We start from the raw sequence: 13,470 nt of genomic DNA on the forward strand, positions 1-13,470 counted from the left end.
AGGGTGGGGGTGGGGAGGGTTGTCACTTAGACATGTTGCCAACAGTCCCCCACACCCCTTTTCAGCAGTTTCTTTTTTTCTCCCGGGAATTACATATTCCCAGTGTGTGTTTCACTAATTTAAAATCCAGCTTTCCTTGCTTTGATTGTCTCCGTGAGAAACCACAACGAAAGAGAAGAGAGGATGGGAACAAGAGAGAAAGAGGGGAGGGGAAGAGAAAGGGTGGTGGCAGTGGAAGCTTGTATTCTTTTCCTCTAGGCCTCTTTGGATTGACATTTTCAAACCACCCGCCTAATATTTGGCTTGGAATTGAACCCATGTCTCCTTGGTCCTGTCACTACCTACTTCAAAGGCAGAAACTCTCTAAACTTTAATGCTTGTGCACCACAGCCTTATTTATGGAATGTTTTGCTCATACAAAACACCAAGGAAGAATGGTTTGGGAAAATAGGAAGCAAAAGGGTGGAAGAGATGGACTTTTGTTCATCATGGGTTAACTCTTAAGCAGGGTAGTGGTTAGACAGCTTTTGGAAAAATGAGGTTATATTCCACAGGCTTGTAAATATACCATTTAGATAGCATTCGCTGTGTTTTAGCCTTTAACAGATACCCGTACCCCTTCTTATCCGTTTTATAGGAATCCTGAATGTGTTTACAGAGAGACATAGTATGTGATTCTGTTTGTGGTTTACATCAATGGGAAAGTTGAATTAGCTTCAGAACCACTGTTAATAATTGAACATTTCAGCTGGTTTTGCATTACTTATTTTCACAAAATGCTGTAATTTTACCTTGCTCTCTTCAGCTTACATTCTAACCCATTATATTGTACATATTAATGATAACTTGGCAGTTCTCTTTTATACAAGCATTGCTACTGAAAAGTTTATTTATACGTGGCGGGACAACCATGGTTCAGAATGTTTAGTATATTTATCATCTCAGAAGGGTCCAACAGTGTAACTATAAATCAAAAATGGATATTTTGAAATCTATATTTTATCCTATTTATATTCTCCTTAAAAATAAAAACAACAAACACCCCAAACCTTAATATCTTTAGAATAGCTGTGTTTTGTGTTTAAGGAGTGTATGGGTGAGGGACCAAAATTATTGGCATATTCATTGAAGTTGCCAGTAAGAAACTATGCTGTGGAGCAAATTATTGATTTTTTTTCTTTTCATTTAAATTATGTGACAGTAGTGCAATATGCACTTTTGCATTTTATGGGAATGTAAAGTAGGAGTTGAGATGAAGAGAATTGCCTTCCTAAGTGATTGAGTGCTGATTTGATGAAGAGCTGAGACAGTTAATCATCTGAGTCAGTGTTGGGGAAGTGTGTAATATTCGGAATGATGGACCTCCCTCCCCCAACTCCCTATGGTAGGAATGCAATTCCATTAATGGCTTGGCTGACTCTTTGGCCATGTGGCAGAAGCTTGAATTATCAGTGTTACCAACATTCTGATGCAGAATTATGGTCAACCCACTGTGTATCTGAATGGTGGCATTACTTAATAATGAACTTGTAGATGGGGGTGCTTTTTATTGTTTGTGTTCCCCTTTCCATAGAATGCCATGAAGCTAGTGAAAGACCTTCATGTTAATTATATATGGGTATAATAAGTTAGTTTTATCTTAATTTCTTTCAAATGACTTTCCCCCTACCAACACCTCTGCTATTCTTTGTGAGGCATCACAGTTATGAGTGTGGAGAAGAGATGGCCCCTCAGTCAGCTGTGCTCTTGCTTTATTGCAATTTTTCTGCAGAGAGTGATGTGGGTGTATGCCCCATTTTTAAATACTGTGCTTACTATGAAAAAACAGGCACCTTTTATTTGTTTCCTTTGTTTGTAAACATTTGTCCACATAATGGAAACAAAATACACAGTTATTAAAGAATTAGAATATAAAGTAACATTTTGTTTACTGCAAAATTTTAAGAGAGACTTGAGTAAAACTAATAAAATATGAATTTTAGAAAAAGAAAGAGTGTCTGAGCTTGCCACCCTGACCATATCTAGTTTACAGATAAAGACTGACTTCCAGTGAAAAATCTCCTTTCTAGAGGCTTCTGCCTTTGGTTGACTGGGACTTTAAGAATGCATGATTCAAATAAAGAGTCAATAGAACATTTCATGTACCCCTGTAGGACATATCCTAGATATGGTCTCTGTATGTCCTCCTACAGAGCTCTTAACACCTGCCTAACTCTACGCTAAGTCCTATGAGATATTCCAAAGAAGTAGAAAAAAGTAAAAGACACTCTCTTTGACCTCAGCTTACAGTTTAGTGGAGGAGAATAGGCATTTGCATGAGGTCATATTTCACAGTGGCAAAGAACAAGATCTTTAGAGAGAGCTTTAGATGTGAGAGCAGGCTCTCCTGCTTAGGAGCGGTTGTGCCCTTGTGTACTATGTATGTCTGTTTCCTCATCCACAAAATGGAAATTGTGGTAGACTCTGATTCATGGGTTTGCTTTAAAGGTTAAATGTGTTTAGCAAAGTACTTGGTGCAAACCAAACATGTATTAAGTAAACATTATTATAATTAAGAGAAATAGTTTAAAAACATTCCAAGATAGTATATGATTATTGTACTAGAAAGATGAAAGAGCAAATAAATACTAGAGGGATTCTGAAGAAGACAGATGTTTGTGTGACCGGGAAAATAATGATATTCAGTAGTAGCACTGGAGCTTGGACAGAGATGCCTGGGAAGGATTTCATGCAGGGTGGGCACCACAGCTGGAAAAAAAGCAGAGAAAGAGGAAAAAGCATGGTGCTTGGGGGAACATTAGGGAGACTATTTACTGGACTACTTGGCATACAGGTGAATGTATTAAAAGATGTTAAACATAGAGTCAGAGCAATTATACTAACCCTTACCATCCCTGGGATAAGACAACTTGTTTTAGTGTGGGATCCGTTTTATTACAGTAGGTCCAGCTATCCAGGGAGCTTATTAGCTCTTTGTCACACCTAAAGCCCCATCCCAGAACACAGAATTGAAGGTGGGTGTGACAGTGAGGACCCGGAGTATTCTTTTTGGTCTTTTCTTTAAACTTCAAGGCAGAGGGAAAACTTGACCTTTGCTGAACAACAGCGATTTAATATTATGATTATTACAACTCTGCCTTGTTTTGCCTTACTTAGTGAATATTCTAGGACTGTATTGTGGAGTGTAATAACAAACATTATTTTTTTTGACATAGATGAGTCCAGTACTTGTTAGGGTAATTGTATTTCAGCGGCTTTTTTTTCTATTATATCATAGACTTTTCCTAATTACTAAAGTCCCTTTTTATTGCTGTCCAAGATTATTAATAATTTTAAATGGATTATGGTTTTTCAGGGGTTTTTTTTTGCTGTAAGACTAACACGTAATGAGGACAGAGAGTTTGGGAACTTGCACTGAGCAAGTTAAATATCTGCTTGGTATGGGGTGACGACTATTCATTGCCTACATCTGCTGGAACACCCTTGTTTTTACTTGAGATTCATAAGCTATTTTAAAAAATGTATCCATGAAATAAATATTCAATAGTATTTATTGTGCTCATGCTTATTCCATTGTAATAGAAACAATTTCATTGCTTGCTCCAAAATTGTAAAATTTTTTCTTATTTTTTTTGTAGTTCTAATAATACATAAACTTGATCTCATGAATATTATCTTAAGACACATTCATCATTAACATGGATATATTTCCCAAAGCTACCATGACCATAGACTATAGTATTTTTATTTTGTATTTGGAGATCTTTCTCAATGAAAATTTTAAAGATTCAGCAGATCTAAATAAAAAATTTTCAGATGTATTACTCCTAGTCGGTTTTATATTAAAGTACCAGAGGTTTTTGACAAATTTTACTTTTAGACATTTTTATTTTCCTCCTAAGTGAATTTTTACCTCAGAGCTGAATTCTAACTTAACCACAGATATGCCTTCTATTCCACTTCGAAACTATTTCCTATAACACATTATAAATGCCACAAAGTGAGAGTCTGACTTTAAAAAGCTTAATTTTCAGGGCTTTGGTATTGAAAAGGATTTTATTATTCCTTTTATTTAAAAGCCCTACCTGTGTACACAACTATTAGACCATTATGTTTAGGTGTTAGGACAACATGCATTTAACAGAAGTGAGAAAAGTAGGTGTGTTTCCCATGAGTTAAGTTGGTGACCAAACAAGGAGGTAGAATCAGGATGAAATAGAATGAATGAATTTTATCTTTTGAGTTGGAGAATTTATAACTGTTCAATTAGGGGTTTTCTGTGTTTTTGCTATCATGCTAATATAATCCATGTTCTAGTTGTTTTAAAGCAAGTTTTATATATAAATTTTAATGAATAGTGTTTAAAACCAGACCAGGGGTGAAAAAAACTAATACAAAAATCATATGTCAATTTTTCAGTATCTTGTAATTTTTCAACATATGGCTATTTTGTTTGCTTGGTTGTTTTGAGGAGCCAAGTAATATGTTTATGTGACATATTGAGATGGAGATACAAATCAAACAATATCCTAACTTGTTCAGTGTTCCTACATTAAATGAGTGGACATGCTTACAGGGGTTGGGATAAAATAAAGAATTTAGTTTTATATGATCTCAAGGGCTGCAGAGCCATAATAGAAAATTAATAGGAAGCTTCTCAGATGTTTATGTTTTGTAAATTGAGTTTATATTGTTCATTATGTTTCTGCAGTATATCCAAGATCTTTTTTTTTTTTAATGGTCCCTTGATGTTTTAGAACTAAAGCCATGAACTCTCGATGGTGCTATGTCTATTTGTTCTCCCACGAGCCAAGCAGAAACCACAGTGACTCCAGAAATCACCAAAGGATCTGATGCACCCATTTTTTTAATTGTGAGGATTTGGTGAAAAGTCAGTCTTTTGAGTTTATCTTAAATTCATAGGGCCTGAAGCAGTTGTTAAATATCATTAATCCATCTTTCAGTAAGGAAGTAGAAATGTTCCTTAACCACTTTAGAAAGAGCTAATGGTCCTCAACTGTTTCTAGGAAAGGGTATGTTACAATTCGTGTTAGTGTACTGCTTCATTTTCTTTCATTAAGGCATTGATACCTGCCAGAGTAATTTTACAAAGTATATTTTCTCTTTCCTAATGTGCATAACTGGGATAAAGAAGCATAAACAGAACTCAAATTTAGTGGGGAAAAATAAATCCATATCTAAATTCAGCGTTCTACCCCACTTACACTTTCCATGTATTTTTTTTTTTTATCATTTTGCCTGGAATGAATTCATTCAACGGGTATCTTTAAAAATACCTGCCCCATGTAGAGCACTGGGCAAGAGATTATGATTTTGTAAGCACACTGAACAAGGATGACTGGCTTCTTCCTTCAGGTTTTCAACCAACTAATTAATTAGCTGTATGACTAGACAAGCCTCAAACTCTTGAAGTCTTGTTTATTTTATCTGTATTTTAAGTGACCTGATTGGAAGGTATAGAGATATCTCGCTATAAAATTCTATAATTCTGCCTGTGAGTTTTCCCTTAAAATTTCAAGGCTTAATGATTTATTTTTTACTGTTTCACATTTGTTTTTTAATTTTAAAACATAAACTGCTGCTACACTAGAAAAAACTTTACCTTCAGTGGCATATGCTTTCCCTTTCCCAATAAAATTGCAAATTTAGCTTTCCAGAGTCTCTGGGCAGAGGGAGAACTAAGGAACGTGACTTTTCTTACTCTCTATCTTTTCCTCTCTTTGTTTTGAAAGTCATTCCTATATTGAAGGTCCCAGGCAGTTGCTGCCTCCATTTAGGGACCAGCCCAGTGTGTGATTGGCTTGTTCCAGTCATGCTAATGTCTGTGAAAGACTATAGGGCATTTACACACTTAGAATGAGGTAATGTTAAGAAGTTATATATACTTTAAGGTTAATATTTCTACCTCAGGCATAGCAAAGCCTGGCTTATCCCCTAAATCCTATTTCTCAGGACTTTGTCATCACCTGCCTTCTGACCAATCAAGCTCCAAATTCCCATTAAAATTTTTTAATCAAATTTTTGAGGTATGTCTTATATCAAATAAAATGCACACATTATAAGTAGTTTGTTGTGTATTGACAAACACACCCGTGTAACCACCACTGGAATCAAATATTTCCATTACTCTAAAAACTTCCCTTGTGACTGATCTGTTTTCTACATCTGTACACTAGTTTTTTCTGGTCTAGAAATTGATATAGGTTTGAATCACAAAATATAAATTCCTTTTTGCTTTCCTTCTTGAATTGAGCTAATGTTTTCGAGATTTTTCTATGAGTCTGCATATATAAACTTCTACAAGAACCCATAGGAGAAAATCTTTGCAATTTTGGATTAGGTAGGTAAAGGTTACTTAGGATCCAAAAGCACTAATCAAAAAAGAAAAGATATATTAGACTTTATAAAAATAAAAAGAAAAAACTTTTGCTCTTTAAAAGACACAAGATTTGCTAGATCTATGTATTTCTATCTCTGTATCTCTGACAAAGGCCTTATCTACAGTGTATGTAGAACTTTTGCAACTCAATAAGACAGAAAACATAAGGATCTCTGCAGATGTTAGTCCAGTCCACAGTCCTCCGCTATACCAGCTAAGCTATCGAAGGGTGCACAAGACAAGCAAACTAACAAAAATGAACAAAATATGTGAAGACATATTTCACACAAGAAGATATATAGATTTTTAGTGAACATATGAAAAGATGTTTATATTATTCACCAAAATTGTGAAATATAAAAAACCACAATGTGATACCCCTATACAAACACTAGAGTGGCTAAATTCTAAGGACTGACAATACCCAGTTTTGGAGAGGATGTGAAGCAACTGTGATACTCCTACATTGCTGGTGGGAATGTAATACTCTGGCAAACAGTTTGGCAGTTTCTGTTAATGTTAAAAATACTCTTACCATTGCGATCCAGAAATTCCACTCCCAGGTGAAATGAAAACATATGTATAAAGGCTTGTACGTGAAAATTAATAACAGCTTTACTCATAATAGCTTCAAACTAAAAACAACCCAAATATCTGTCAAATTCCCATTTTAAAATTGTTCCATTGAAACATAAAACAAAGCTGCTGATATATATGTGTATACATTTAAAGGTGTGCTGTTTGAAACTAATATATGTAACCTGGCAGTAGGGGAAAGGAAATACATTGGAAAAGATTTCTAAAAGTGACAAGATATCCAGAGGATGGTGGCTCCATTGTTAGACCTGAGCTTCATTTCCACTCTCTGTCCCCTTGGCGCTGTCCCCTCTGTGTGTTGATCTCACCCTCAGCCAGTAGGATGGATGGCTTCTTTAGTTCCTAGCATACCATCATGTAGCAGCAGTGTCTCTTCTTGCAAAATGAGGAAACTTTTGCCAAAAGCCCCTCTGCAGACTTCTCTCTTATCTCACTGTCCAACACTGGATCACATGGCCTTCCAAAGTACAGTCAAGAGCAAGGGGAAGGCCAGGTGCGGTGGCTCACGCCTGTAATCCTAGCACTCCTAGCACTTGGGAGGCCGAAGCGGATGGATTGCTCGAGGTCAGCAGTTCGAAACCAGCCTGAGCAAGAGTGAGACCCTGTCTCTACTATAAATAGAAAGAAATTATTTGGCCAACTAATATATATAGAAAAGAAATTAGCCGGGCATGGTGGCACATGCCTGTAGTCCCAGGTACTCGGGAGGCTGAGGCAGTAGGATTGCTTGAGCCCAGGAGTTTGAGGTTGCTGTGAGCTAGGCTGATGCCATGGCACTCACTCACTCACTCTAGCTTGGGCAACAAAGCAAGACTCTGTCTCAAAAAAAAAAAAAAAAAAAAAAAAAAAAGAGCAAGGGGAATGGGAATGCCATGAATGATAAACATAGACTAAATCAGGATTCATGCTCTGAGGCTGGGTTTGGGGTCAGCTGTCACTGAAGCCCATGGCTGGATAGAGGAAGTCAGAGGATAGTTGAGCAGAATGACAGTTCTGTTAAGAGCAAGGAAGTGGGAAATGGATGTTGGGTAGGCAAGCAACAGTGTTTGTTACAGTTTTATTTAGAGGCCTGCCATGATTTTCTCAGTCTTATAGGAAGGAAGTTCAATCAAAAAGTATATTATAATTATATGTTTTTATTGTGTGCGAAAACAGGTGACAGGGGGTATACTCTAGGAAAGAGGAAGGGAGAAATTTAGATCCTAGCCCACAGCATGAACTGAAGAGGGAGTGAATCTAGATCCCAGGGAACTATTTAAAGTGGGCAAGCATACAAATAGTGACAAGCAGAGCCAAGCACATTGGGGCTCATGGAGTTGGGACAGGAGGCAAAAGTCAGTGCTGGCAGTAGTCTGGGATCCAGGCAGGCAAATTCGATTGCAGTTTGCCCATCTGTGAAATCAGGACCTCAGGCAAGAAGATTTTAATGTTTTGCTTTGCTTGTTAAGCCAGAAGCCAAAACAGTAATTATTATCCACTTTTTTTTTTTTTTATAAAAGATGTCTCAACCACTCTAGATTCTGTGTCAAGATAGGAGCTACACCTTACTTTTTTCTATTATTCTTCTGTTTCAGTCCTAGACCCATGGTAGTTCCTTCATAAATGCTTGTTTATTATATTAAATATCTGAACTCACTCTATCTTTGGACAAATCCTACAGATTTCTTCTCAAATATAATAGCAATCAAATGCTTTCTTACAAGTTATGAAAACTACTGTTTTGAGGAGCACAGCCCTAGATTCACATATCAACAAGATGCAGTACCTGATCTCACAAGCTGATAGTCTAGTAGAGAGTATGAAATGAGAACGTGAACAGTTTGATACCAGACAGAATATGATAGAGTATGTAGTGTTGTGGGATACTGACTCCACAGTGGTATGGGGCAAAAATCCAGGCAGATGCAGAATCAGGAATTTTGCCCTGCCAGTGGATGGGAGTAAGATATGGAGGAGGGGATGACCTTGTATTAGTACTTTTTAAATCAGTCCTGCCTTGGTCTGGGAACTGGGACAAGGCTGAACCAGCAGGGAGATGGGTTCAGTAAGCACAGGAGTGGGAGAGATAGAGAAATCATATTCAAGAGAACTAAAGCTGATTTGCTGATAACTGCTTGGTAGGCAGCTGAAAAGTGAGACTGGAGTGAAGGGGAGAGGCTGGGAGTAGAGAAATATTTTGGCACTATCTATACAGAACTATCTTAAGAATCCAATAACAGAAGATACATTGTTTCAAAAAGAACATGTTTTGTCTTTTCACTTACAGTAATAGATACCAGTTGTAGAACATCTAGAAAATAACAAGAAAAATAATCTGAAAAATAAAAATCACTTCAGTCCAACAATTCAGTGAACATTTGGTGAATATCTACTTTCTTTAATCCCTATGAGTATATCCTAGTGTATCATATAGTGAAGTTTTTTTAAGCACAACTGAGATCATAGGTATATGCATTTTTGTATCCTATTTTTTAACTAAATATATCTAAGTATTTTATGGGATAATAAAAATTCTTCACATTAGTTTCTGTATAACATTACATCTATTAGAATTTAAGCTTCCAGTTTTGGGGTACCTACAGAGATAAAATATCTGGTTGATCTGCCTTTAAATATGGTCTGTGTCATGAGTAGGAGATTAACCTTGAGGGCTCCAGGAAAGTGACTCAAAGAAACAGGTGGCCAAGGTCTTTGTACCATTATATTTACTTATATATATGTGTGTGTGCATATATATTTACTTAAATTGTAACATGATTTTCTACACTTCATTTTCGCTTTATGTATAGTTTAGAGATATCACTATGGTAGTACATGGAGATATGTACCATTATTTTTTAATAATGCTTATTATTTTATGCTGTGGTTGTATTGTGGTTTATTTAATCATTATGTTCTCATGAATATTCAGTTTGTTTCTGCTATTTTGATATTTCAAGAAATGCTCTGATGAGCATCCTTATATAGGTTTCTTGTCCACATGTACTAATGTATTTTTTTAAAGGGCAGATAATTGTAATTGTTAGGACATGAGGTATTTATTTACATTTTAGATTTTAATAGTTAATGTCAAATTGCTCTTTCCAATGGTAATACCAATTTAAATTCTACCAGCAGATATGAACATGTATATTTCCTTACCCCTTTGATAATACATGATAATTTTAAACTTGTAAAAGTTAATCAATGAATAGGTAAGAAGGATATCTCTTTTTTTATATGAATTTGTTTCCCTGATTTCTAGGGAGGTTGACTGTATTTTCATTTTTTTTTTTGGCTTTTTGTGTGTATGTATCCTTCAGTATCATAAATAGCTTTTTTTTTGTAAAAGGTCTTTCTCATTTTGTGTTAAGTTTAGGACTATCTCATATGTAGTTCTTATTACTGTTGGAAAAGAGATTTTTTCTTTTACATTTTTCTAATAAGTCATTGCTAATGTAGAAATTATTATTTTTTTGATTGATTTGGTTTGGTTTGCAGTTGCCTTGTTTAAATACCTTATTGGTTCAAAAAATTTGTCCTTATGTTTTTCTTACCAATTTGCATGGCCTTTTTATATGTTAAGATAACAATTCATAGTTCATTCAAATATGTTTAATACACATATTTGCAGGTCTTATTTACATGAAAATGATAAAATATAATGCTCATATTTTTTCTTTTAGTTTCTTCTAATTTTAAATTAAAAAGCTTTTTTCTTCTAACTTATATTTAGTGTGAATGAAACACTCTCCAGATCTGAAATACACTGTCCATACTGTGGTCCAGACACACCTTTTTTGTTTTGAAAATTATTCTCAATATCTATATCTCTCAGATGAACTAAAATATATTATTTATATCAATGTCAGTATGTTTGTGAACCTTTCTGTTTGGAGTAAGCCCAGTGTATATGTAGATTTTATATACTTAATTCCAAATATTTACTTAGTACTTTTATAGGTCTTTCTGAATATTTCATGATTATTTTTTATATTCCATTCAAAGGCATGGATTATGTTTTTTCTAGACCTTAGACTGAGTTGAGTGAACAATGATATGTTGGTAGTAACATGTTTGATATTAAACTTTTTATCTAAATGACTTTATTTTTTGACTATCTGTTGATACTTTAAATATTTTGTCATCATTTGCATATTGGAGCTATTTTGCTATGTGACATCTCTATTCTACATCCAACACTGATTATTAGAAATGTATAAGTATAATATTAACACAATAGCCAGTTCAGCACTACTAAGAGGGGCAAAGGACATGAACAGAAACTTCTCAAAAGAAGACAGACTAATGGCCAACAAACATATGAAAAATTGCTCAACATCTCTAATCATCAGAGAAATACAAATCAAAACCACAGTGAGATATCACTTAACTCCAGTGAGATTGGCTTTTATCAAAAAGTCCCAAAACAATAAATTTTGGTGTGGATTCAGAGAGATAGGAATACTCATACACTTCTGGTGGGACTGCAAATTAGTACAACCTCTTTGGAAAGTAATACGGACATATCTCAAAGAACTAAAAGTAGAACTACCATTTGATCCAGCAATCCCACTACTGGGTATCTACCCAAAGGAAAAAAAGACATTCTATTAGTAAAGATATCTGCACTTGAATGTTTATAGCAACACAATTCACAATTGCAAAGATGTGGAAACAACCCAAGTGCCTAACAATTCATGAGTGGATTAATAAAATGTCATATATGTATACCATGAAGTACTACTCAGCCATAAAAAATGGTAGACTAATATCTGTTGTATTATCCTGGATGGAGCTGTAGCCCATTCTTCTAAGTAAAGTATCACAAGAATGGAAAAACAAGCATTTACTCACTGTTAATTTGGTACTAATTGATAAACAGTTAATGTGCACATACGGAAGTAACATTCATTGGGTGCCAGGCAGAGGGGAGGGGGTGGAGGGGATGGGTAAATTCACACCTAATGTGTGCGGTGCACGCTCTCTGGGGAGTGGACATACCTGTAGCTCTGACTCGGGCAGTGCAAAGGCAATATATGTAACCAAAATGTTTGTACCTCTGTAATATTCTGAAATTTTTTTAAAAAGTCTAAGAAATGAAATAGAAAATAGGTGCTGTGAAATAAAAAATAAATAAATAAAGCCAACAACTGATACTAAAAAAAAAGAAATTTTTGGAGACTCCAGTTCCTGCCCAGAGTTTTATTTTTTGACACTAAGAACTTCTCGTTCAAACTGTAGGGGAAACTTAACTTCATGATATTATTTTCATGATATTTTATCATGAAAAATAGTTATTTTGAATGAAAACCTTTCACTGATTATGCACATAGAGAAAATGTAGTAATTGCATTGAATTGTAATTATTCTTCTGTTCTAGGCTTTATGCATACATATCAGCATTGATTTATCATTAATTAACCCATCAACTTAAAATCCTGTGATCCACACTAATATAGTTTAAATAAATGATATAATTTATACTGTCAAAAACAGGCATTTTTCTTTGAAGAATATTGAGTGTGGATGTGAAATTGGTAGCACGTGGCAAGTCATGGTTCATAGAATTGCAAGATATTTTTATTAATGCTGAATCACTAAATCTAGTTTAAAAATGTAGTTAACTGTCTTTTCTTAAAGAATTATACCAATAAGGATGAATTAGAATAATACTAACATAAGTTTGAATAAAACCATCCATTAGCAGGATATAGCTGTTTTTTGTTCTAGTTTGCTTGAAAAATTTGAGATGTATTTTTTTCATCTCATGAAATTTTCTTGATGCCTGGCTGCCTTTGGAAAGATAATTTTATTTGCTGTTGCTGTTATGAATACCTGACCTCTTATATCCAGGTGTATTATATTTTATTGTTTCTCATTTTATTTTACAGTTGTAAAATTGTTCTTGACTAAGACAAGTTAATGTTATATAAAATAAATACTTATTTTTGAGTATGTATTTAGAATATTTTATATAAAAATAATACGTGGCATAAATGTTTTATCAGGTAGAATGCTAACATCGAATATATATCGTATGTCTTATATTTCATTATAATTACAAAATAATCTATACTGTTATAATTTTGCCTTTCACTTAATAAAGTGCAAATATTTAGTAATGTAAAAACATCAAAGACTTTGTATATTGAAAACTACAAAATATCATTGAAAGAATTTAAACAAGACCTAAATAAATGGAAAGATATTGGTGTTCACAGATGGGAAGACTTAATTGATCGACAGATTCAATGCTATTGCTATCAAAATCCCAGCTGCCATTTTTCTGTAGAAATTGACATGTTCATTTTAAAATTTATATGTAAAGTAAAAATGATGAAAAACAATTTTAAAAAGAAAAACAAAATTGGAGGACTCATACTTCTCAATTTCAAAACTTACTGCAAAATTACAGTCATCAAGACTAAGTGGTACTGGCATAAACACGGACATATACATCTGTGAAATAGGATTAAGTATTCAGAAATAAA

At 34.5% G+C, this 13,470-nt stretch overlaps 1 protein-coding gene across 1 annotated transcript in view; it reads left to right on the forward strand.

The window, feature by feature from the left end:
* Positions 1-13,470, forward strand: part of CTNNA2 (catenin alpha 2) — a 1,049,805-nt gene that overhangs the window by 721 nt on the left and 1,035,614 nt on the right. The gene's annotated exons all lie outside the window — the stretch shown is intronic.

The sequence above is a fragment of the Microcebus murinus genome, chromosome 3 (assembly GCF_040939455.1).
Source record: "Microcebus murinus isolate Inina chromosome 3, M.murinus_Inina_mat1.0, whole genome shotgun sequence".
NCBI classification, from domain to species: domain Eukaryota; kingdom Metazoa; phylum Chordata; class Mammalia; order Primates; family Cheirogaleidae; genus Microcebus; species Microcebus murinus.